Here is a 25,357-nt window from a genome sequence, read left to right as displayed (position 1 = left end):
CAAAAAGCTGGAGTAACTCAGCGGGACAGGCAGCATCTCTGGAGAGAAGGAATGGGTGACGTTTCGGATCGAGACCCTTCTTCAGACCCGACTCGAAACATCACCCATTCCTTCTCTCCAGAGATGCCGCCTGTCCCGCTGAGTTACTTCAGCTTTTTGTCTCTACCTTCGGTTTGAACCAGCATCTGCAGTTCCTTCTTACACATTATTAAGACAAGAGGTCTGAAGAAGGGTCTCGATCTGAAACGTCACCTATTCCTTTTCTCCAGAGATGCTGCCTGGCCCGCTGAGTTACTCCAGCAGTTTGTGTCTTATGCTCAGATAAGCATCTCGTCTGCTTTCAATGTTGCCACTACAACATAGTCGTTGTATAAGCTGGAAAACAATTGGACAATTGTATATGTACATACTTGGCCAATAAACCTATTCATTCATTCATTCATTCATTCATGCATTCATTCACAATTAGGCAATTGGAGATGCTGCCTGACCCTCTGAGTTACTCCAGCATTTTGGGCCTGTTTCCGTGCTCTGTGACTCTGTGACTCTAAAATGGCATTCAAGTGAAGACTGGAAGCACAGTCCCTGGCAGCATCGATTGTAATACTCAGAGCAAAGAAGGCACTTGAGCTACATGGTGATTACTAGGTGACAATGAACCAGACAGTTTATTATGAGCAGCACATGTCAAGTACTTCACAGGATCCATATGTCAAATTGGCAGCCAGTCAAAGGAAAATTTAAAGCAACTGCGAAAGACAAGGAAATCAAAAAACATTCATGGTTGTAGTACTAATACAGACATGGAAATCAGTGACTGGAAGAGTAACATTTGATTAATGAGGGAAGGAGATTTAACACTCATGGTTGGTCAATTGAACTGGATTATAGTGAAGTGAAGAAGGGTCTCGACCCGAAACGTCACCCATTCCGTCTCTCCAGAGATGCTGCCTGTCCCGCTGAGTTACTCCAGCATTTTGTGTCTACCTTGGATTATAGTGAAACACGCAGGAAGGAACTGCAGATGCTGGTTTAAACCGAAGATAGACACAAACAGCTGGAGTAACTCAGCGGGACAGGCGGCGTCTCTGGAGAGAAGGAATGGGTGACGTTTCCGGTCGAGACCCTTCTTTGGACTGAAAGTTTACGGAAAAGTGAAACGAGAGATCTAGACAATGATGTAGAGAGAGATATAGAACAAACGAATGAGAGAAATGCAAAAAAGTAACAATGATAAAGGAAACAGGTCATTGTTAATTGAACGAAAAGCTGGAACAAACCAGGGGTATGAATATTGATCTCTCTAACTGCAAGTAACCCCGGCATTCCCTCTCGCTCCATCCCTCCCCCACCCAAGTCACACCAGCTTCTCGTTCTCACCTGGCGAACAGCTACCAATGACTTGCTTCCTTTATCATTGTTACTTTTTTACATTTCTTTCATTCATTTGTTCTATAAGATTATTAAGGGGGCTGGACACGTTAGAGGCAGGAAACATGTTCCCAATGTTGGGGGAGTCCAGAATAAGGGGCCACAGTTTAAGAATAAGGGGTAGGCCATTTAGAACTGAGATGAGGAAAAACCTTTTCAGTCAGAGAGTTGTGAATCTGTGGAATTCTCTGCCTCAGAAGGCAGTGGAGGCCAATTCCCTGAATGCATTCAAGAGAGAGCTAGATAGAGCTCTTAAGGATAGCGGAGTCAGGGGGTATGGGGAGAAAGCAGGAACGGGGTACTGATTGAGAATGATCAGCCATGATCACATTGAATGGCGGTGCTGGCTTGAAGGGCCGAATGGCCTCCGCCTGCACCTATTGTCTATTGTCTATTGTCTATATCTCTCTCTACATCGTCGTCTATATCTCTCGTTTCCCTTTCCCGTGACTTTCAGCCTGAAGAAGGGTTTTGACCCGAAACGTCACCTACTCCCTCTCTCCAGAGATGCTGCCTGTCCCGTTGAGTTACTCCAGCTTTTTGTGTCTCTCACAGTGAAACATGTTTGATCCTGCACTACAAAATAAATAAAAACTGTTGAAGATCTATTTTCTCTTGTCATGGTTCACCAGAAGAATTAGTCACAGATATTGGCCCTCAGTTTGATTCATTTCCATTTCACTGCTACGTGAAACAAAAATGGTATTAAGCTTATTTCACGATCTCTCCGTACACGTGACAATAAACTAAACTAAACTAAAACTACAGAAAGATTAGTGAGAATTGTCAAGGAGGTACGTTGGCACGGTGGCGCAGCGGTAGAGTTGCTGCCTTACAGCGAATGCAGCGCAGGACACCCGGGTTCGATCCTGACTACGGGCGCCGTCTGTACGGAGTTTGTACCTTCTCCCCCGTGACCTGCGTGGGTTTTCTCCGAGATCTTCGGTTTCCTCCCACACTCCAAAGACGTGCAGGTTTGTAGGTTAATTGGCTGGGCAAATGTAAAAATTGTCCTTAGTGTGTGTAGGATAGTGTTAGTGTGCGGGGATTGCTGGTCGGCGCGGACCCGGTGGGCCGAAGGGCCTGTTTCGGCACTGTATCTGTAAACGAAAGTAATTAAAAGGAAACATTATCTGCTTTAGCAAATATTAGCAACTATCGCAAAATGTAAGAAACATTTAGACAGGTACATGGATTGGACAGGTTTGGAGGGATATGGGTCAAACACAGGCAGGTGGGACAAGTGTAGCTGGGACATGTTGGGCGGTGCGGGCAAGTTGGGCCGAAGGGCCTGTTTCCACACTGTATCACTCCATGACTCCATGACCAGGGTGCTCAGCTTTAACATTGATTAGTCGACATTCCCCTAACCCACTGCACATTCTAACTCTTGAGGTGAGAGCGGAAAAGAAGCGATTGAACCTGAAGTCAGTTATGATCAAATCCAGGGAGAAACACAGTTTCAAAAGGTGATAGAGTCAATAGACAATAGACAATAGACAATAGGTGCAGGAGTAGGCCATTCAGCCCTTCGAGCCAGCACCGCCATTCAATGCGATCATGGCTCCCCATCCCCCAGAGAATCCAGTACAAAATCCTCCTCATAACCTACAAAGCCCTCCATAACCTGGCCCCATCCTACCTGACCGACCTCCTCCACAGGCACACTCCCACCTGCACCCTCCGCTCTGCCGCTGCCAATCTCCTATCCCCCCACATCCGGACTAAACTCAGATCCTGGGGGGACAGGGCTTTCTCCATCGCTGCTCCCACCCTATGGAACTCACTACCCCAAACCGTTAGAGACTCCCTCACACTCACCACATTCAAAACATCGCTGAAGTCTCACCTGTTCAGTACTGCCTTCAACCACTGAAGGTCACCTCACCTACTGTCTCCTTTCTCTGTTCATTTATTTATTTACTTATTTATCTATTTATTAATTTCCCTATGTTCTCAAAATCTCTGTAAAGCGTCTTTGAGTATATGAAAAGCGCTATATAAATAAAATGTATTATTATTATTATTATGGCTGATCACTCTCAATCAGTACCCCGTTCCTGCCTTCTCCCCATACCCCCTCACTCCGCTATCCTTAAGAGCTCTATCCAGCTCTCTCTTGAAAGCATCCAACGAACTGGCCTCCACTGCCTTCTGAGGCAGAGAATTCCACACCTTCACCACTCTCTGACTGAAAAAGTTCTTCCTCATCTCCGTTCTAAATGGCCTACCCCTTATTCTTAAACTGTGGCCCCTTGTTCTGGACTCCCCCAACATTGGGAACATGTTTCCTGCCTCTAATGTGTCCAATCCCCTAATTATCTTATATGTTTCAATAAGATCCCCCCTCATCCTTCTAAATTCCAGTGTACAAGCCTAATTGCTCCAGCCTTTCAGCATACGACAGTCCCGCCATTCCGGGAATTAACCTACTGAACCTAAGCTGCACGCCCTCTGAGTCTGTGTGTTCCAGAGTTGTTCCCATGGAGACCGTGGAAGAGACAGCACAAGATTCTGCCAAACTGGGTGAAGGGGTGACCTCTCTTGGGCACAACGGTAGAGTTGCTGCCTTACAGCGCCAGTGCTGTCTGTACGGAGTTTGTACGTTCGCCCCGTGCCTGCCTGGGTTTTCTCCAGGGTCTCCGGTTTCCTCCCACGCTCCAAAGACGCACAGGTTTGTAGGTTAATTGGCTTGGTGTAATTGTAAATTGCCCCTACCGTGTGTAGGATAGTGTTAGTGCGTGGGGATCGTTGGTCGGCGCGGACTTGGCAGGCCGCAGGGCCTGGTTCCGCTAAACTAAACTAATCCTTGATCTTACCTAGAAGTGATACAACGCTAATATACAATAGACAATAGACAATAGGTGCAGGAGGAGGCCATTCGGCCCTTCGAGCCAGCACCGCCATTCAATGTGATCATGGTTGATCATTCACAATCAGTACCCCGTTCCTGCCCTCTCCCCATACCCCCTGGCACCGCTATCATTAAGAGCTCTATCTAACTCTCTCTTGAAAGCATCCAGAGAATTGGCCTCCACTGCCTTCTGAGGCAGTGAATTCCACAGATTTACAACTCTCTGAGTGAAAAAGTTTTTCCTCATCTCCGTTCTAAATGGCCTACCCCTTATTCTTAAACTGTGGCCCCTGGTTCTGGACTCCCCCAACACTGGGAACATGTTTCCTGCCTCCAGCGTGTCCAATCTCTTATATGTTTCAATAGTACCCACTCCCTTTGACAATATCAAAGAGAAAATATAGAAAGTTTAGTATTGTGAATATGTAAATAAACATTTCTTTCCAAATGGAGAAACCGGGGAAATGTATTTAAATGTGTGACATGTATCTATGACAGGTGGATATGCGTGTAAAGTAATTGGGAAGAGTGGAGTAAACAAGATGGAAGAACAAGAAACTGCAGATGCTGGTTCGCAAAAAAAAAAAAGACACGAAGTGCTGGAGTAACTCAACGACTCAGACGACATCTCACCTCCCTATGTTCTCCAAAGATGCTGCCTGACCCTTTGAGTTACACCAGCACATTGCATCTTTTTTTGAGTAAACCAGATGTTCTTATCTCAGCAGTTCTCCATGACTTTCAATGAGTTAGTATTCCGTTGGCAGTGCACACAATTGGAATAAGCACCCATACATAACACTACATTACTGACCTTTCTAAGACCCAAACATTCCTCTCTCATCTGCTTCCCGATTTAGTGAACAACCACAACAAATCTCCTCCACCTTCTGTCCTTGCTGATAGTTAATTCTCAATTCCACTAAAAAAAAGCTCTCTCAATCCGAGGAAGGGTCTCGGCCCAGAACGTCGACTATCCCTTTTCCCCAGAGATGCTGCCTGATCCGCTGAGTTGCTCCAGCATTTTGTGTCTCATTCCAATAAAATAATACCTCTTCCAAGATTCTTCCAACAAATTGAATACTTCTGACATGTTTATTTTTCCTTCACTTATTTCTTCCACACGTCAGGACGGGGAACACCATTATTTTTCTCCTGACCCTCATCTCACCCACCAACTCTTGTTTTTAACACGTACGGCTAATAATGTGCATGTTTATATCAAACCTGCAGATATACACAAGGCCAAAACAGTAGTGTTGCCGTGGCAACTGAGCCATAAAACACATACTTAGCTTTCCGATTCTGAATCTTCCCTTCATCTTGCCTACTTAAGGATGCCAATTTTTCAAACAGATTTAACTTATTTAGTTTAGTTTAGCGATACAGCGCGGAAACAGGCCCTTCGGCCCACCGAGTCCGTGCCGACCAGCAGTCCCCGTACAGTTTAAGAGGCAGAGAATTTCGCAGTTTAAGCGGTAGGCCATTTAGAACGGAGATGAGGAAAAACCTTTTTCACTCAGAGAGTTGTAAATCTGTGCAATTCTCTGCCTTAGAAGGCAGTGGAGGCCAGTTCTCTGGATGCTTTCAAGAGAGAGCTAGATAGAGCTCTTAAGGATAGCGGAGTCAGAGGGTATGGGGAGAAGGCAGGAACGGGGTACTGATTGTGGATGATCAGCCATGATCACATTGAATGGCGGTGCTGGCTCGAAGGGCCGAATGGCCTACTCCTGCACCTATAGTCTATTGTCTATTGTCTATTGTCTATTCACGCTACCCTACACACACACACACTGAGGACAATTTTTCATTTTATGGCAAGCCAATTAACCTACAAACCCGCACGTCTTTGGAGTGTGGGAGGAAAGCGAAGATCTCGGAGAAAACCCACGCAGGTCACGGGGAGAACGTACAAACGTACAAACTCCGTACAGACACGCACCCCTAGTCAGGATTGAACCCGGGTCTCTAGTGCTATAAGGCAGTAGCTCCACCGCTACGCCACCGTGCCGCCATCTTGTATAAACACCCCCGCATGCAACTTCTTTGGAGTTGAAGAGTAGTGATATTTTCAGATTCAGGGGCAGTTTCTTCCCAGCTGTTGTCAGGCAACTGAACTATCCAACCTACAACTAGAGAGCAGCCCTGAACTACTAACTACCTCATTGGAGACCCTCAGACTATTTTTGATCGAACCTTACTGGCTTTATCCTGCACTAAACGTTATTCATGTTACTCTCTTTATCATGTACCTGTTTCATGTGGACGGCTCGACTGTAATCACGTATTGTCTTTCCGCTGACTGGTTAGCACGCAACAGAAGCTTTCCACTGTACCTCGGCACACGTGACAATAAACTAAACTCAATATTATTAAGATTTCATTTATCTAACACCACTGTAATGAGTTACTTTTGCATGGTTACATTGAAAAAATTGAAGGTATTTATTTCACTAAATGCTGGAGTAACTCAGCAGGTCAGGCAGCATCTCAGGAGAGAAGGAATGGGTGACGGTGATGATTCCACTGGTGGGAGAGTCTAGGACCAGAGGTCGCGGCCTCAGAATTAAAGGATGAGGAGAAATTTCTTTAGTCAAAGGGCGATGAATCTGCGGAATTCTTTGCCACAGAAGGCTGTGGAGGCCAAGTCTGAGGATATCTTTAAAGCAGAGATAGGTAGATTCTTGATTAGTGCCGGAGGGTGTCAGAGGTTATGGGGAGAAGGCAGGAGAATGGAGTTAGGAGGGAGAGATAGATCAGCCATGATTGAATGGCGGAGTAGACTTGATGGGCTGAAAAGGACTAATTCTACTCCTATCGCTTATGACCTTATGACCAAATAGTTCGTGGCACTTAGGAGAGCAAATATGCCAGGAGATTGCAGGCAGCTGCAAGACCGCAAGGACTACAAATTGCAAGGGTGTCAGGGGTCATGGGGAGAAGGCAGGGGAACGGAGTTGAGAGGGAAAAATTGATCAGCCACGATTGAATGGCATGAGTAGATTAGATGGGCTGAATGGCCTGTTTCTACTCCTAGATCTTACGAACAAGAACTAGTATGGTTGTCACAGAAGGAGATTTTAACTTTCCCAATACATGTTGGGACTGCTTTAGTGCCAATGGCCTCGAAGGGGGGGTATTTGTCAGAAACGTTTCTTCAGGCAATACATGGATGGTATTCCTTAACGAGAGAGAGGGTAAAGTATGATCTAGCACTATCCCACACACTAGCACTATCCCACACACTAGCACTATCCCACACACACTATCCCACACACACTAACACTATCCCACACACACTAGCACTATCCCACACACTAGCACTATCCCACACACACTATCCCACACACACTAACACTATCCCACACACACTAGCACTATCCCACACACTAGCACTATCCCATACACACTAGCACTATCCCACACACACTAGCACTGTCCCACACACACTAGCACTATCCCACACACTAGCACTATCCCACACACACTAGCACTATCTCACACACTATCACTGTCCCACACACACTAGCACTATCCCACACACACTAGCACTGTCCCACACACACTAGCACTGTCCCACACACACTAGCACTATCCCACACACACTAGCACTATCCCACACACACTAGCACTATCCCACACACACTAGCACTATCCCACACACAAGCACTGTCCCACACACTCGCACTATCCCACACACACTAGCACTATCCCACACACACTAGCACTATCCCACACACACTAGCACTATCCCACACACACTAGCACTATCCCACACACTAGGGGCATTTTACAATTAACAAAGCCAATTGGCCTATAAACCTGCACGTCTTTGCAGTGTGGGAGGAAACCAGAGCACCCGGTGAAAACCCACACATGTCACTGGAAGAACGTACAAACTCTGTACAGACAGAACCTCTGGTCAGGATGGAACCCGGGTTTCTAGCGCTGTGAGGCAGCAACTCTACCGCTGCGCCACTGTGCCGTCTGTTACAGAGCTAATTAACAACAAGTTGTATTCCTTGTTATTTTTACTACTCCTTCTTTATCGTGTTCAACAGCCACTGTGCAGTTTGCTAAATCTCCGGCTGCGGGCACGCAGATGCACGAAAGTGACAGCGGGCTGATTCATGTCTAAGACTTCCCACACAGCAAGTTGTACTGGTCCATCTGTCTGAGGTGTGGAGGGGAGGCTGGGGAATTATCTTTATTCATCTTTCAGGGCAGCAGATGAGTGATCATTAGCTGGTTCTCACACACCTCCAGTTGGCAGCTTCCACAGTACTCCTGGCAAGGTCCCCAGAACACTCCACCTGTCCCCACGTTTCAACCCTGTATCATGGATACAGCATTTACAGCAAGCAGCACCATCTGATCTGAACCTTTTCACACCTCCAGTTTCCCTCCCCCCCCCACCCCCCACCCCCCCCGACTCTCAGTCTGAAGAAGGGTCTCAACCCCAAAACATCACCCAGTCCTTTTCTCCACAGACGCTGTCTGACCCACTGAGTTACTCCAGCATTCTGTGTCTATAGGTTCATAAGAAATAGGAGCAGAATTAGGTCATTCGGCCCTAAGAGTCTACTCCCGGAAAATAAGGGGGTAGACTATTTAGAACGGAGATGAGGAAAAAAATTTCACTCAGAGAGCTGTAAATCTGTGCAATTCTCTGCCTCAGAAGGCAGTGGAGGCCAATTCTCTGGATGCTTTCAAGAGAGAGTTAGATAGAGCTCTTAATGATAGCGGAGTCAGGGGGTATGGGGAGAGGGCAGGAACGGGGTACTGATTGTGGATGATCAGCCATGATCACATTGAATGGCGGTGCTGACTCGAAGGGCCGAATGGCCTATCCCTGCACCTATTGTCTATTGTCTACTCCGGCATTCAATCATGGCTGATCTATCTCTCCCTCCTCACCCCATTCTCCTGCCTTCTCCCCATAACCCCTGACACCCGTACTGATCAAGAATCCATCTATCTATCTATCTATCTCAGCCTTAAAAACATCCATTGACTTGGCCTCCTGTGCCAATGCATTCCACAGATTCACCACATCTTCAGTGTAAGCTAGCATCTGCAGAACCTTCCTACACAATAACTTCCCAGCCCTTTAAACTTAATTCCCACTCACTTCCAAACAGATATCAAAATAAACTCCTTTCAGAAGAAGACAATGAGTTAGTTAGCATTGTTCACATCATGCGGGCGGCACGGTGGTGCAGCGGTAGAGTTGCTGCCTTACAGCACCAGAGACCCGGGTTCAATCCTCACTACGGGTGCTGTCTGTACGGAGTTTGTGCGTTCTCCCCGTGACCTGCGTGTGTTTCCCACACTCCATAGACGTAGAGGTTTGTAGGTTAATTGGCTTGGTGTAATTGTACAAATTGTCCCCAGTGCGTGTAGGATGGTGTTAACGTGCGGGGTGATCGCTGATCGGCGCGGACGTGGTGGGAAGAAGGGCCTGTTTCTGCGCTGTATCTCCAAAACTAAAAACCTAAATCATCGCACTGAGTGTCAGGTTTCACGGGGCTGTTCACTTTCATTTGGTCTAACTTTTGGGGGACTTGATTAAATTGCAAAAAGGTCACGAATTGGTGCCGGACGAGGCAGACTATTTGTCAACGTTTCCACGTTGTCACATCCACCCAGAAAAAGGCACCAAATAATATATTAATAATTAAATGTATTCAAGTGATAACTTTGTCAACGCCCTTTACGTGGCGACTGTTTGCATACCTTGGGTGCGCAAGCAAAGGATTTCACTGTGACCCGTCACGTGTGACAAAAAGGTATTCCCTCGTTCATTCACACTTTGAGAGTTGACCCACGTGAAATGGTGAATCTTTCTGTTGTATTCTCTCACTTTGATAAACAAGGTTAATGTTATCATTCTGGGCTTCACACAGCCATATTTTTTTAAATAATGCCTAATCTCTACACCTAAAGAAGAATGACTACAACCTAATTTATGTCCTCTATCACTTTCAGATGATGAATCGCAACATATTACTGGAAAGTGTGATCTGACCTGACAAGATTGGACTTTACTGGACTTAATCTCACACCCAGCGTTATTCCCTTTAACCTGTATCTGTACACTGTGGACGGCTCCATCGTCATCGAGCATTGTCTTTCTGTTGACCGGTTTGCCGCAACAAAAAGCGATAATGAACCAAACTAAACTAAAAAAAAAGATGATGCCATCTTAGTGAGGAGTTTAGCAATCGTGCAGCCTACGGAACAAATGGATAATGGTGGACGCCAGTATTTAGTTTAGTCTCGTTTAGAGATACAGTGTGGAAACAGGCCCTTTGGCCCACCAAGTCTGTGCCGACCTAGCGATCCCCGCACACTAACACCATCTCGCACGCACTAGGGACAATGTACAATTTTGCCGAAGCCAATTTACCTACAAACCCGTGCGTCTGGAGTGTGGGAGGAAACCGGAGATCTCGGGGAAAACCCGTGAGAGAACATGCAAACTCCGTACAGACAGCGCCGTAGTCGGGATCGAACCCGGATCTCCGGCGCTGTGAGGCAGCGACCTACCTCTGCGCCACCATGCCGCCCCCAGGGAAGCGTTAGGGTGCTTGGGGTCTGCCTTCTGAGCCCAGTTGATGCCTGCAGACCGCTCTGCTTCATAGGATAGTCAGGATCGTACCCGGGTCTCTGGGGCTGTGAGGCAGCAAATCTACGGGGCCATGCTGATTCCACCTCCAGCCTTGCCATTTCTGTACCACTTGCTCCAGCCCCATCTTAACACACACAGGTGAACGTACTGTCAACCAAAGAGAGCCTCCGGTTATTTGAAGATATCATACTGTATATGAGCTCCATTCCTCTACCATTGACCTTTGGAGCTTCTCCCCAAACACCTTGAGGTATCGCACATAGGTGTCATTGAAGTAACATTATAATTTGGAATCCGTGTTCAACCCTGCTTGTCATTGTATGTTTAGTATTCATTCATTCATTCATTCATTCATTCATTCATTCATTCATTCATCCATTCATTCATTCATTCATCCATTCATTCATTCATTCATTCATTCATCCATTAAATTCGATCACTGTTGACCTTCTCCCATTGACCATTTCCCCCTCTGTTCCCCACATGCTCTCATTCCCTTGGAGTCCAAATATCTAACCTTGACTAAACTCAACGACTGAGTAACAACAGCCTTTTGAGATGAAGAATTCCAAAGATTTATATCCACCTGCATCAAGAAATGTCTCTTCACGTCAGGCCAAAATTATAGAGGCCAAAGCTGTACGTAAAATCTCAACTGTGTGTGGAGCCTCATCAAAGCCATGTGTGATCTGAGCAAGACTTCCTTGTTTTTACATTCAACCCATCCCCAACCCCACACCCACGAGAGGCCTGGAAACTGCGTGCCTTCTAATTGTCTACAGATGCACTAGTTCTCCAGAGTTATGAAGCATTTACAAGATGTCTCTTTTCACAGGTTTCATGCTGGTCGTGGCATCAGAATTAAAGGGTGAGGAGGAATTTCTATAGTCAGAGGGCGATGAATCTGTGGAATCCTTTGCCACAGAGGGCTGTGGAGGCCAAGACTGAGGATATGCTCTGGTGCCAGAGACCCGGGTTCGATCCTGACTGAGGGTGCTGTCTGTGCGGAGTTTGCACGTTCTACCCGTGACCTGCGTGGGTTTTCGACGAGATCTTCGGTTTCCTCCCACACTCCAAAGACGTGCGGGTTTGTAGGTTAATTGGCTTCAGTAAAATTGCAAATTGGCCCTAGTGCGTGCGGGATAGTGTTAGTGTGCGGGGATCGCTGGTCGGAGTGGACTCGGTGGGCCGAAGGGCCTGTTTCCATTTTATATTTCCTTGCAAGGGTGCTGGGAATGTTTCATGACCGGGTGAAATATGGAATGGCCCGGGGCAGAGGACAAGCTGCTTTTCTGTGCTTCTGAAAACTCATGCAGAATTAAATTGCTGTTAGACCTGGATGACCTGGTCGGGATCACCATGGGAATTAAGCGAGACCGGGGAATGAAGATGCATCACCTCGAGCAAGATCCTTTGCTCGTCTGCAAAGAGGAACAGCGATTTTCCATTCAGATTGTTAGGGGGAGCCGCAGAAGCCCATGAGAATAAAGTAACTGGAAAGATTAAATGCAACGCTGCACAAATTAAAGCCTCGTCCAGATTAATGTTGTGGTGAGGCAGCAAGAAAAGTAGCGGAGATTAATTTGCTGGAGAACTGGTCCTGAGATCACTGTTCACCAGCGACTATTTGGCACAGTGCAGTGTACGCACAGAATTCGGGCTGTCTGTTCAACATCTGACCGTGCTGTTGCAAAGCCACCTCCAATTTTGTGAGCAGCTTGCCGCTGGCTAAGTCTGTACCGCATGCAGGAGAGGTTGATGACTCCGGGAACATTAATTTTAGTTTAGTTTAGTGTAGAGATACAGCGCGGAAAAGCGGGGAGAACGTACAAACTCCATACAGACAAGCACCCGCAGTCAGGATCAAACCCGGGTCCCTGGCGCTGCGAAAGGCAGCAGCTTCAATGCTGCGCCCCCGTGCCGCACCCACCAAGGGTTGTCGTACCCGATCCACCCGCAGAACAACCGCTGACGACCGAAGACCGGAATGCGCCCCGGTAGGCCCGCCCCGCCCCACAGGCCCACCTAGGGGGACTGCGGTGAAGCCGGGGGGGGCGAGGCTTGTCTGGGCCGAAGGAGCCTCAGCGGTGGTGACGGAGGGAGCCTCGGAGTCGGTGGGGCCTTGCGGTCGAAGGGAGCCTCAGTGGCAGTGGGGCCTTGCGGTCGAAGGGAGCCTTGGTGTCGGTGGGACCTTGCAGTCGAAGGGAGCCTCAGTGGTGGTGGCTGTGGGAGCCTCGGTGGCGGTGGGGCCTTGCGGTCGAAGGGAGCCTCAGAGGCAGTGGGGCCTCGCGGTCAATGAGTGTGAGGGGGGAGGGGAAGACAATGGCAGACCCGGCGTGGGGGGGACCGTTGTGAGGGACGGTGGAAGATCAAGGGGGGGGCAGTGTGGGGAAGGAGGGGGGCACTAGAGTTTACAATCCTCTGCCCAGGGGATAAGTCTGCATTCGTTGTTTGTTTGTTTGTCCGTTTGTTCCGGTGAAGGCGCTGTGCGCACGGCAGCCAGCCAACAGTCGCTTGTCTTTTTCTTTTTGTTTTCACTTTTAATTTCAAGTTTTGGTGTACCTTGTGTGTCGTGACTGTCGGCAGACCAATTTCCCTCCGCCGGAGATGAATAAAGTCTTATCGTATCATATCGTATCCAGTGATCTTTGAGGCCTGACGATGGAACAGTGGCCAGAGCGCAGGGGTGGCGCGGTGGCGCGGCGGTAGAGTTGCTGCCTTGCAGCGCCAGAGACCCGGGTTCCATCCTAACCACAGCTGCTGCCTGTACGGAGTTTGTACGTTCTCCCTGTGACCGCGTGGGTTTTTTAACCAGGTGCTCCGGTTTCCTCCCATGCTCGAAAGGCCTGCAGGTTTGTAGGTTAATTGGCTTCAGTATAAATTGTAAATTATCCCTCGTGCAAGTGTAGGAGAGTGCAAGTGTGAATTTGTGAAATTCTCTGCCGCAGAAGGCAGTGGAGGCCGATTCACTGGATGCATTCAAAAGAGAGTTAGTTCGAGCTCTTGGGGCTAGCGGAATCAATGGGTATGGGGAGAACTTGGGCAAGAACGAGGTACTGATCGTGGATGATCAACCATGATCATGATTGTGGATCAACCATGATTGTGGATGATCAACCATGATCGCATTGAATGGCGGTGCTGGCTCGAAGGGCCAAATGGCCTCCTCCTGCACCTATTGTCTATGTAAGTGTACGGTGGGGGGGGGATCGCTGGGCGGCGCGGACTCGGTGGGCCGGAGGACCTGTTTCCGCGCTGTATCTCTAAAGTAAACTAAAGTAAAACACCTTGTGGGAATATTGCGCGGTGGTAAAGGTGTTCCGGAGGTGTCATATGTTGTTGTGGTGCAAAATGAGTGATGGGGAGATCCGGCAGGCACGTGTTGTTGTTCTTCCTTCGGGTTGGAAGATGACCATGACTTCACTCTCAGTTGGAGGATTGGTGACTGTGGGGCCTATCCGGGCCCGGAAGGCACGCCCACACGCAGGACACAAGTGGATGGGTGCTGGAGTGGAAGTGGAGGTAGCCCGGGCCTTGCGCGCGGTGCGTTTCCTCTGGGCCTCTGCGGTGCGTCTGTTCTGCGCTGCACGGGCTCCTGTGGTGAGCTTGCTACGCCAGGTTGGACGGTCCCAGAGCAAGAGACTCCCAAGTGCTGAGGTTGATGTCCAAGTCTTTGAGGGACCACTTTGAGGCAGTCCTTAAACCGTTTCTTCTGTCCTCCTACTGAGCGCTTGCCCTGACACAGTTCTCCATACAGAAGCTGTTTTGGCAGTCGCCCCTCGGGCATTCTGACGACAGGCACATGCACACACAGTGAATAATGATCCAGTGCTACTCCTTCCACATCTGTGTTCATTAGCACCTCGTGGGATAACTCGTCTCTGTGCATTAGATTGGCCAGGTTGCAACAAAAATGATGCCATTCAAATTAGAATCTGACATCCTCCTTTTGGCCAGAAAACGTGTACTAACACAAACGAAAACCATGCGATCAAAGATACGACAATGTTTCATTCAGAAGCCGTGCCAACGGTGCAAAATTTAATGAATGCCATTTTTTATGCACTACAATGTACGTCTTGCGCGGCTGAAAATCTTCAGGAGACAGGATTTTATTCTTTGAGTAATCTAGTAATGTCAGTGGCAAGTATTACATTCTGCTGTTCCAGCAGAAGGGTAACGTCTTGGTGCTTCAGTCCTGATATGTTTTGAGATTGACTTAATGTTGCATTCCTCCGATGTTTGAGGTTGACGTTTATAAATCGTCCGGGCCGGTGCAATTTGATGCCGTCTCTCTGATAATATTTCCAACATTTGCAGACAACAGCGCGCACATATCTACACACCTTTGCAATAAACTTGACAAGGTCAAACATTTTCAGCCGATTCAGGAAATAATATACCTGCGTTCTGTCAGTCGGTCTGGTCTATTCCTGGGGGTCTGGTAACAGTAAACCATGTGTCACAATTAACATGACCTTGGTATGAATATATTTTTGCAGGCATTGCAACTCAGAGCCGATTCCAATTCATCCAGTGACTGCTCGTTTGCTTTGATTATAACAACTTGCGGCCTCTGCACCCTAAGGCAGACACACAATGTTGGAGCAACTCAGCGGGTCAGGCAGCATCTCGGGAGAGAAGGAATGGGTGACATTTCGGGTCGAGACCCTTCTGCAACCTGTTTGAAACCAAGCTGGAAATCTAACCTCAAGACATTTTTCCTCTTTCACGTCATTAGAGTCATAGAAACATAGAAACATAGAAAATAGGTGCAGGATTAGGCCATTCGGCCCTTCGACCCTGCACCGCCATTCAATATGATCATGGCTGATCATCCAGCTCAGTAACCTGTACCTGCCTTCTCTCCATAACCCCTGATCCCTTTAGCCACAAGGGCTACATCTAACTCCCTCTTAAATATAGCCAATGAACTGGCCTCAACTACCTTCTGTGGCAGAGAATTCCACAGACTCACCACTCTCTGTGTGAAGAAATGTTTTCTCATCTCGGTCCTAAAAGACTTCCCCCTTATCCTTAAGTTGTGACCCCTGGTTCTGGACTTCCCCAACATCGGGAACAATCTTTCCGCATCTAGCCACTCCAACCCCTTAAGAATTTTATATGTTTCTATAAGATCCCCCCTCAGTCTTCTAAATTCCAGCGAGTATAAGCCTAGTCTATCCAGTCTTTCTTCATCTGAAAGTCCTGCCATCCCAGGGATCAATCTGGTGAACCTTCTCTGTACTCCCTCTAAGGCTAGAATGTCTTTCCTCAGATTAGGAGACCAAAACTGTACACAATACTCCAGGTGCGGTCTCACCAAGGTCCTGTACAACTGCAGCAGAACCTCCCTGCTCCTATACTCAAATCCTCTTAGAGTGATACAGCGTGGAAACAGGCCCTTCGGCCCAACTTGCCCGCACCAGCCAACATGTCCTAGCTACATTAGTCCCACCTGCCCGTGTTTGGCCCATATACCTCCAAACCTGTCCTATCTATGTACCTGTCTAACAGTTTCTTAAATTTTGGGATAGTCCCAGCCTTGACGACCTCCTCTGGCAGCTCGTTCCATGCACCCACCACCCTTTGTGTGAAAAAGTTACCCCTCAGATTCCTATTAAATCTTTTCCCGTTCACCTTAAACCTATGTCCTCTGGTCCTCGATTCCCCGACTCTGGGCAAGAGACTCTGTGCGTGTACCCGATCTGTTCCTCTTGTGATTTTACGCACCTCAATAAGATCACCCCTCATCCTCCTGCGCTCCAAGGTATGGTAGCGCAGCGGTAGAGTTGCTGCTTTACAGCGAATGCAGCGCCGGAGACTCAGGTTCGATCCTGACTACGGGTGCTGCACTGTAAGGAGTTTGTACGTTCTCCCCGTGACCTGCGTGGGTTTTCTCCGAGATCTTCGGTTTCCTCCCACACTCCAAAGACGTACAGGTATGTAGGTTAATTGGCTGGGTAAATGTAAAAAAATTGTCCCTAGTGGGTGTAGGATAGTGTTAATGTACGGGGATCACTGGGCGGCGCGGACTTGGAGGGCCGAAAAGGCCTGTTTCCGGCTGTATATATATGATATATGATATGATAATAGAGTCCTGCCCATGTTAGACTTCCCAAAATGCAACTGCACCTCACATTTCACTCTATTAAATTCCACCAACCATTCCTCTGCCCACCTGGCCAATCGATCAAGATCCTGCTGCAATTTTTCACAACCATCTTCACCATCGGCTAAACCACCCACTTTTTGTATCATCTGCAACCTTGCCCTTGCATTGTCTCAGCCCAGCTCGGTTTGCATTAGTGCAGCCCGTACTTCCTCACTGACCCTCTCTGACTGCTTGTCGAAAAGCAGGGGAGCAGTCAGAGAGGGTGGCACACAACTCCTGTCAACTCCTTTACATCGGCGAGACCAAACGCAGGCTCGGCGATCGTTTCGCTCAACACCTTCGCTCAGTCCGCCTTAACCAACCTGATCTCCCGGTGGCTCAGCGCTTCAACTCCCCCTCCCACTCCCAGTCTGACCTTTCTGTCATGGGCCTCCTCCATTGTCAGAGTGAGGCCCAGTGCAAGTTGGAGGAACAGCACCTCATATTTCGCTTGGGCAGCTTACAGCCCAGCGGTATGAACATTGGCTTCTCTAACTTCAGATAGTTCCTCTGTCCCTCTCTTTCCCCTCCACCTTCCCAGTTCTCCCACTAGTCTTCCTGTCTCCAACTACATCCTATCTTTATCCCGCCCCCTCCCCTGACATCAGTCTGAAGAAGGGTCTCGTCCCGAAACGTCACCCATTCCTTCTCTCCTGAGAAGCTGCCTGACCCGCTGAGTTACTCCAGCATTTTGTGACCCCCATCGGAAAGAGGTGAACTCACAGAACTCCCATTCAAGGTCCTCCTCCCCCCCACCCCTCCCCCTACTACAATCAGTCCTAAGAAAGAGGGGTGATCTTATAGAGGTGTACAAAGTCACGAGAGGAACAGATCGGGTAGATGCACAGAGTCTCTTGCCCAGAGTTGGTGAATCAAGGACCAGAGGACCTAGATTTAAGGTGAAGGGGAAAAGATTTAATGGGAACAAGCTGCCGGAGGAGGTAGTTGAGGCTGGGACTATCGCCACATTTAAGAAACAGCTAGACAGGTACATGGATAGGACAGGTTTGGAGGGATATGGACCAAACGCAGGCAGGTGGGACGTGTGTAGCTGGGACATGTTGGCAGGTGTGGGCAAGTTGGACCGAGTGGCCTGTTTCCACACTGTATCACTCTACGACTCTATGACCATGTTCTGACCCAGACTCAAAATTATCAGTAGGCAGAGCTTTTTCCAATGCAAATGTCAAAGAGTGGACGAAACATAACTCTCAGCGGAGAGGTGCAAAGTTTCAAGGAGATCTGCAGAACAAGATTTCATAACGAGAGCGCCGTGGGTGCCTGGAACGGGCTGCCAGGGCTGGTGATGGAGGCACAGATGACAGCAACGTAAGAGGCTTTTACATATGTGCTTGGAATGGAGGGATCTGAACGATGTACAGGCAGATGTGATTACCCATCTTGGCATCATGTTCAGCACAGTCATTGTGGGCTGAATGGCCTGTTCTTGAGATGGACTATTCTCCAGTTCTACCTTCGTTGTTTAGTTTAGTTTACTTTAGTTTAGAGATACAGTGCAGAAACAGGCCCTTCGGCCCACTGAGTCCGCGCCGACCAGCGATCCCCGCACATTAACACGATCCTAGGGACAATTTTACATAAATACCAAGCCAATTAACCTACAATAGGGTTAGGGATCGCTGGGCGGCGCGGACTCGGTGGGCCGAAGGGCCTGTTTCCGCGCTGTATCTCTAAATCTAAAAATCTAAAATCTAAACCTGTACGTCTTTGGAGTGTGGGAGGGAACTGAAGATCTCGGTGAAAACCCATGTGGTCACGGGGAGAACGTACAAACTCTGTACAGACGGCACCTGTAATCGGGATGGAACCCGGGTCTCTGGCGCTGTAAGGCAGCAACTCTACCCACTGTGCCACCGTGCTGCCCTTTGCTTTAGATAGCTAGGAAGGGCTAAATCAGAACATTTCATTCAACATATAGTCTAGGCACATTGAAAGAAAAATCATTCCTAAGCACATAACTGTTTGTCACATCATGCAGCATGTTGAAAATCGGGGTGAGAATCTTTGTAAGATTAGTGCATTTGGTGTGTTTTAGCGGGGATGAATAAAATATTTGACTTATAAATAATAAAAGCTGGTGGTGGAATGTTATTTAGAGGCTGAATATTTTATCGAGGTATATATGCTAAATTGCTGGAGATTTGTTTTAAACACCAACCATCCAAAAAATCAACCTATTAATAAAACATTTACATTCAAATCTATTCATTAACTATTAAATACATCTAAAAACAAACATGTGTGGGATATATAATTAAACACATGAATTGGGAATTGTGATTTCCCTGAAGGAAAGTTGTGACTTTGGGGGAGGGGGGTGTGAATCCTACTGTTCTCCATTGACTTCATCGCTCTGAAGTGATTTCATTTGCCATCACCTGACAGTGACCAGACTTAAGACAGACACAAAATGCTGGAGTAACTCAGCGGGTCAGGCAGATGGTGCAGCCAACGCCAAGGCCCTGTGGGGGAGGACCACAGTCTAGGGTGTTTCCGCTGCTGGACGTGGGGGGCAGGGTCTGGTGGAGACGCCCCTCCAAATAAGGGATACTGTGTAAATTTCAATGTAAATTTGGAAATGAATACCTGTATTGAACGTGTAACCTCCGGAAATATCGGATGGGGTTGTTAAAAAGAAGATGTTTTGTAAATGTTTATTACTTGAATAAAGTATTTTTTGATATATATTTTTTTAAATCTCTGGAGAGAAGGAATGGGTGACGTTTCAGGCTGAGGGTCAGGGGAGAGGGAGAGGGAGATATGGAAGGGTAAGGTGTGAAAATGAGACATCAAAGGGGACGAGGCTCAAGGAAAATGTAGACTGGATCATTGTTAGTCAAGTCAAGTCAAGTCAACTTTATTTGTCACATACATATACAAGATGTGCAGTGAAATGAAAGTGGCAACGCCTGCGGATTGTGCTAAACTACAAAACAATAGACAGACAATAGACAATAGGTGCAGGAGTAGGCCATTCAGCCCTTCGAGCCAGCACCGCCATTCAATGCGATCATGGCTGATCACTCTCAATCAGTACCCCGTTCCTGCCTTCTCCCCATACCCCCTCACTCCGCTATCCTTAAGAGCTCTATCCAGCTCTCTCTTGAAAGCATCCGACGAACTGGCCTCCACTGCCTTCTGAGGCAGAGAATTCCACACCTTCACCACTCTCTGACTGAAAAAGTTCTTCCTCATCTCCGTTCTAAATGGCCTACCCCTTATCCTTAAACTGTGGCCCCTTGTTCTGGACTCCCCCAACATTGGGAACATGTTTCCTGCCTCTAATGTGTCCAATCCCCTAATTATCTTTTATGTTTCAATATGTCTCAATAATTTCAGAATAGAAAAAAAAATTTAACACAAAAAATAAATTAATACAGTACATTAAATTAGTTCCTGGTGATATGAGAGTTAACAGTCCTGATGGCCTTTGGGAAGAAACTCTGTCTCATCCTCTCTGTTTTCACAGCGTGACAGCGGAGGCGTTTGCCTGACCGTAGCAGCTGGAACAGTCCGTTGCTGGGGTGGTAGGGGTCCCCCATAATGTTGCTGGCTCTGGATCTGCACCTCCTGATGTATAGGTCCTGCAGGGGGGGCGAGTGTAGTTCCCATGGTGCGTTCAGCACTCTGTGAGGAGAAGGTGACAACGAGCGAGCGTACAATCAGTAAAGTTTACTCAGGGGGACAAGGAAACTAATCGGAGAACTAGGATGGGGGAGGGATGGAGAGAGAGGGAAAGCCAGGGTTTGTTTTATAGTCAAAGCAAACATTTGGTTTATTGTCAAATGTCCCAGATAGTAGAACGATGAAATTTAGTTTTGTTTAGTTTAGAGATACAGCGCAGAAACAGGCCCTGTCGGTCCACCGGGTCCGTGCTGACCAGCGATCCCCGCACATTAACACTATCCTACACACACTAGAGACAATTTTGACACTTATACCAAGCCAATTAACTTACAAACCTGCACGTCTTTGGAGTGTGGGAGGAAACCGAAGATCTCAGAGAAAACCCACGCAGGTCACGAGGAGAACGACGCCTGTAGTCAGGATTGAACCTGGGTAAGGCAGCAACTCTACCGCTGCGCCACCGTGCCGCCGTAAATTCTTGCTTGCAGCAGCACAACAGAATATGTAAATATTGTGCAATGTAAACAATATAATAAACGAGAAAAAAAGTTCAGTGTGTGTATATACACACATATCTACACACACACACACAAATATATATATATATAAAACACACACACACACACAAATAGATATATATATATATATATATATATATATATAAAACAGACACACGCACACATGCGTACACATAATAAACAAACAATAATAATAGTGCAATAATAACAATAATAGTCTATGTAGTTCAAAGCTTAATGGAGGTTGTAGTGTTTAATAGCCAGGTGGCTGTGGGGTTAGGAGTCTGTCGAGGTGGAGAAGGTTGCTTGCCCCTGAGATCCTGAGATCTAAAGACCTATGGAACTAAGTTCCTGATAGGACCACCTCTGGCGGGCAGGTCGAGGTAGAGGTTACCAATGAACCGCGAGCGGCCCAAGAAGGAGGCGTCAACGATGGAACAGTCGGAGGTGGGCAGATGGAGGGTGGAGACCACAATGGCTGAGAAGGCGGCAGAAGACCATGGCAAGGGGGGACTAACCAACTGTTGCGGACTCCATTGCTTTGGACCCAGATCTGTCTCTGTCAAGGACTGTGTGGTGGCTGTCTTACGCTGGCATTCACCTAGAGGGGCGCACCAAGTCCCTGGGTCAAGGATCGGTCTCATCAGCCATCTCAAGACCCACCAGGGGGACAACCATCCCCGACAATGAGCGATCGATGACGAAGAAGCAGCAGGTCCTTCCTCCTACCTCATTAACACCTCGCGTTTGGTTCACCTGGACCACTGCATCTTGACGCATGTCGCAATAGCAAACCGATACCAATACTCACCTGTTTATTCACAAAATGCTGGAGTAACTCAGCAGGTCAGGCAGCATCTCAGGAGAGAAGGAATGGGTGACGTTTCGGGTCGAGACCCTTCTTCAGACTGATGGTCTGACCAATACTCACCTGGACCACTGCATCTTGACGCATGTCACAATGGCAAACCGATACCAATACGAATAAAGGGAGCTGCTTTATTTTCAGTGAGGCCATTTTGTTCCTTCTGTCAGGTCCTCTGGAAGGTTACAGTCAATCCTTGTGTGGCACTGACCTACTTAGGTCGACCTCAGGCAGACTGTCCTGATAACCCAGTGTCTATCCCTCAAATGTTCCGCCATCCGTGGCCACCAGAAAATATCTCCAGCTCACTTACTCTAATTGATTTTCCATTCAATCAATTTAGAATATTTCACAGGCTAATGAACCGCATGACTTGTATCACCTAGGGAAGTAAGATGGTTGGTTTAATTCATTCATCTCCATTGGTGTCCTGATTTCCTTTAGCATGGATTAAGGTAACTGTTTGATTTGGTTGTGCTATGGTAGAGTTGTTCTTTTTTTCCCTCCCCAAATACACCATCTTTCCGTGCCGACCAGAGATCCCCGCACAGTCACGCAATCCTGCACACTAGGGACAATTCAGACATTTTTACCAAAGCCAAGTAAACTACCAACCTGAAGGTGGACGCAAAATGCTGGAGTAACTCAGCGGGTCAGGCAGCATCTCTGGAGAGAAGGAACGGGTGACGTTTCAAGAAGGGTCTCAACCCAAAACGTCACCCATTCCTTCTCTCCAGCTATGCTGCCTGACCCGCTGAGTTACTCCAGCATTTTGTGTCTACTTTCGATTTAAACCAGCATCTGCAGTTTTTTTTTCCTAAACTAGGCTTGTAAGCACTGAAATTTAGAAGGATGAGAGGGGATCTTATCGAAACGTATAAGATTTTTAAGGGGTTGGACACGTTAGAGGCAGGAAACATGTTCCCAGTGTTGGGGGAGTCCAGAACCAGGGGCCACAGTTTAAGAATAAGGGGTAGGCCATTTAGAACGGAGATGAGGAAAAACTTTTTCAGTCAGAGAGTTGTGAAACTGTGGAATTCTCTGCCTCAGAAGGCAGTGGAGGCCAATTCTCTGAATACATTCAAGAGAGAGCTGGATAGAGCTCTTACGGATAGTGGAGTCAGGGGGTATGGGGAGAAGGCAGGAACGGGGTACTGATTGAGAATGATCAGCCATGAGCACATTGAATGGCGGTGCTGGCTTGAAGGGCCGAATGGCCTACTCCTGCACCTATTGTCTATCGTCTATTGTCTACTACAAACCTGTACGTCATTGGGGCACCCGGAGAAAACCCACGCGGCGGCAGAGACAACGTGCAAACTCCGCACAGACAGCAACCGTAGTCAGGATCGAACCCGGGACTCTGGCGCTGTAAGGCAGCAACTCTACCTCTGCGCCACCGTGCCACCCCACTGTATTTATTTTTTAAATTTCCATCTGCAAACTGTTTATGCTTAATCTCCAGTTAATGTTAGAGAGGGGGGAGAGAGGGGGGGAGAGAGGGGGGAGTGAGGGGGGAGAGAGGGGGGGGAGAGAGGGGGGAGAGAGGGGGGCCTTCATAACAAGAGGAGTTGAGTATAGGAGCAAAGAGGTCCTTCTACAGTTGTACCGGGCCCTGGTGAGACCGCACCTGGAGTTCTGTGTGCAGTTTTGGTCTCCAAATTTGAGGAAGGATATTCTTGCTATTGAGGGCGTGCAGCGTAGGTTCACTAGGTTAATTCCCGGAATGGCGGGACTGTCGTATGTTGAAAGGCTGGAGCAATTAGGCTTGTATACACTGGAATTTAGAAGGATGAGGGGGGATCTTATTGAAACATATAAGATAATTAGGGGATTGGACACATTAGAGGCAGGAAACATGTTCCCAATGTTGGGGGAGTCCAGAACAAGGGGCCACAGTTTAAGAATAAGGGGTAGGCCATTTAGAACGGAGATGAGGAAGAACTTTTTCAGTCAGAGAGTGGTGAAGGTGTGGAATTCTCTGCCTCAGAAGGCAGTGGAGGCCAGTTCGTTGGATGCTTTCAAGAGAGAGCTGGATAGAGCTCTTAAGGATAGCGGAATGAGGGGGTATGGGAAGAAGGCAGGAACGGGGTACTGATTGAGAGTAATCAGCCATGATCGCATTGAATGGCGGTGCTGGCTCGAAGGGCTGAATGGCCTACTCCTGCACCTATTGTCTATTGTCTATTGTCTATTGGCATGTTGGCCTTTATGACAAGAGGAGTTGTGTATAGGAGCAAAGAGGTCCTTCTGCAGTTGTACAGGGCCCTAGTGAGACCGCACCTGGAGCACCTGGAGTACAGTTTTGGTCTCCAAATTAGAGGAAACACATTCTTGCTATTGAGGGTGTGCAGCGTAGGTTCACTAGGTTAATTCCTGGAATGGCGGGATTGAATACGAGTGCCGGCTGAAGGGAGTTTGTACGTTCTTCACGTGGGTTTTCTCCAGGTGCTACAGTCCTCCCACACTCCACAGACATACAGATTTGTCGGTTAAAATGTTCGATCTGTTTACTGTTCATCTTTAATTTGAGGGTATATTCATTCCAACCTTAACTGGAGTAATTTTTGCTTTCTTTGAAAGGTGTGTGAATTTATTTTTATCAAAATACATATTTCCCCTCAGAATATTTCTCTGTCCCACCTTGCTCAACTTAATCACCTTGATTGTGAACTGCAGCCACTCATTGTCAATTTTACTAACTGGCGGATTTATAATGTGCAAATTCAATTTGTTCAATGGTTTCTTTGTTGTCTGTGGGTCAGGTGCAGTGAAATGAATCTGTTTGCATTCAGATCCACAAGACTATCCCAGTACATAAACACAATCGCCCCAGTTAGTGCAATCCTTTAATCATGTACGTGGTCTAATAAAATAATTTTATTGTATCCGCTGTTCCAGATGTCAACTTCTCTACATCGGCGAGACCAAACGCAGGCTCGGCGATCGTTTCGCTCAACACCTCCGCTCAGTCCTCCGTAACCAACCTGATCTCCCGGTGGCGCAGCACTTCAACCCCCCCCTCCCACTCCCAGTCTGACCTTTCTGTCATGGGCCTCCTCCATTGTCATAGTGAGGCCCACCAGAAATTGGAGGAACAGCACCTCATATTTCGCTTGGGCAGCTTATACCCCAGCGGTATGAACATTGACTTCTCTAACTTCAGATAGTTCCTCTGTCCCTCTCTTTCCCCTCCCCCTTCCCAGTTCTCCCACTAGTCTTCCTGTCTCCTACTACATCCTACCTTTGTCCCGCC

The sequence above is a fragment of the Rhinoraja longicauda genome, chromosome 26 (genome assembly GCF_053455715.1).
Source record: "Rhinoraja longicauda isolate Sanriku21f chromosome 26, sRhiLon1.1, whole genome shotgun sequence".
Lineage (NCBI taxonomy): Eukaryota > Metazoa > Chordata > Chondrichthyes > Rajiformes > Arhynchobatidae > Rhinoraja > Rhinoraja longicauda.
Note: the sequence above shows the minus strand (reverse complement) of the source record.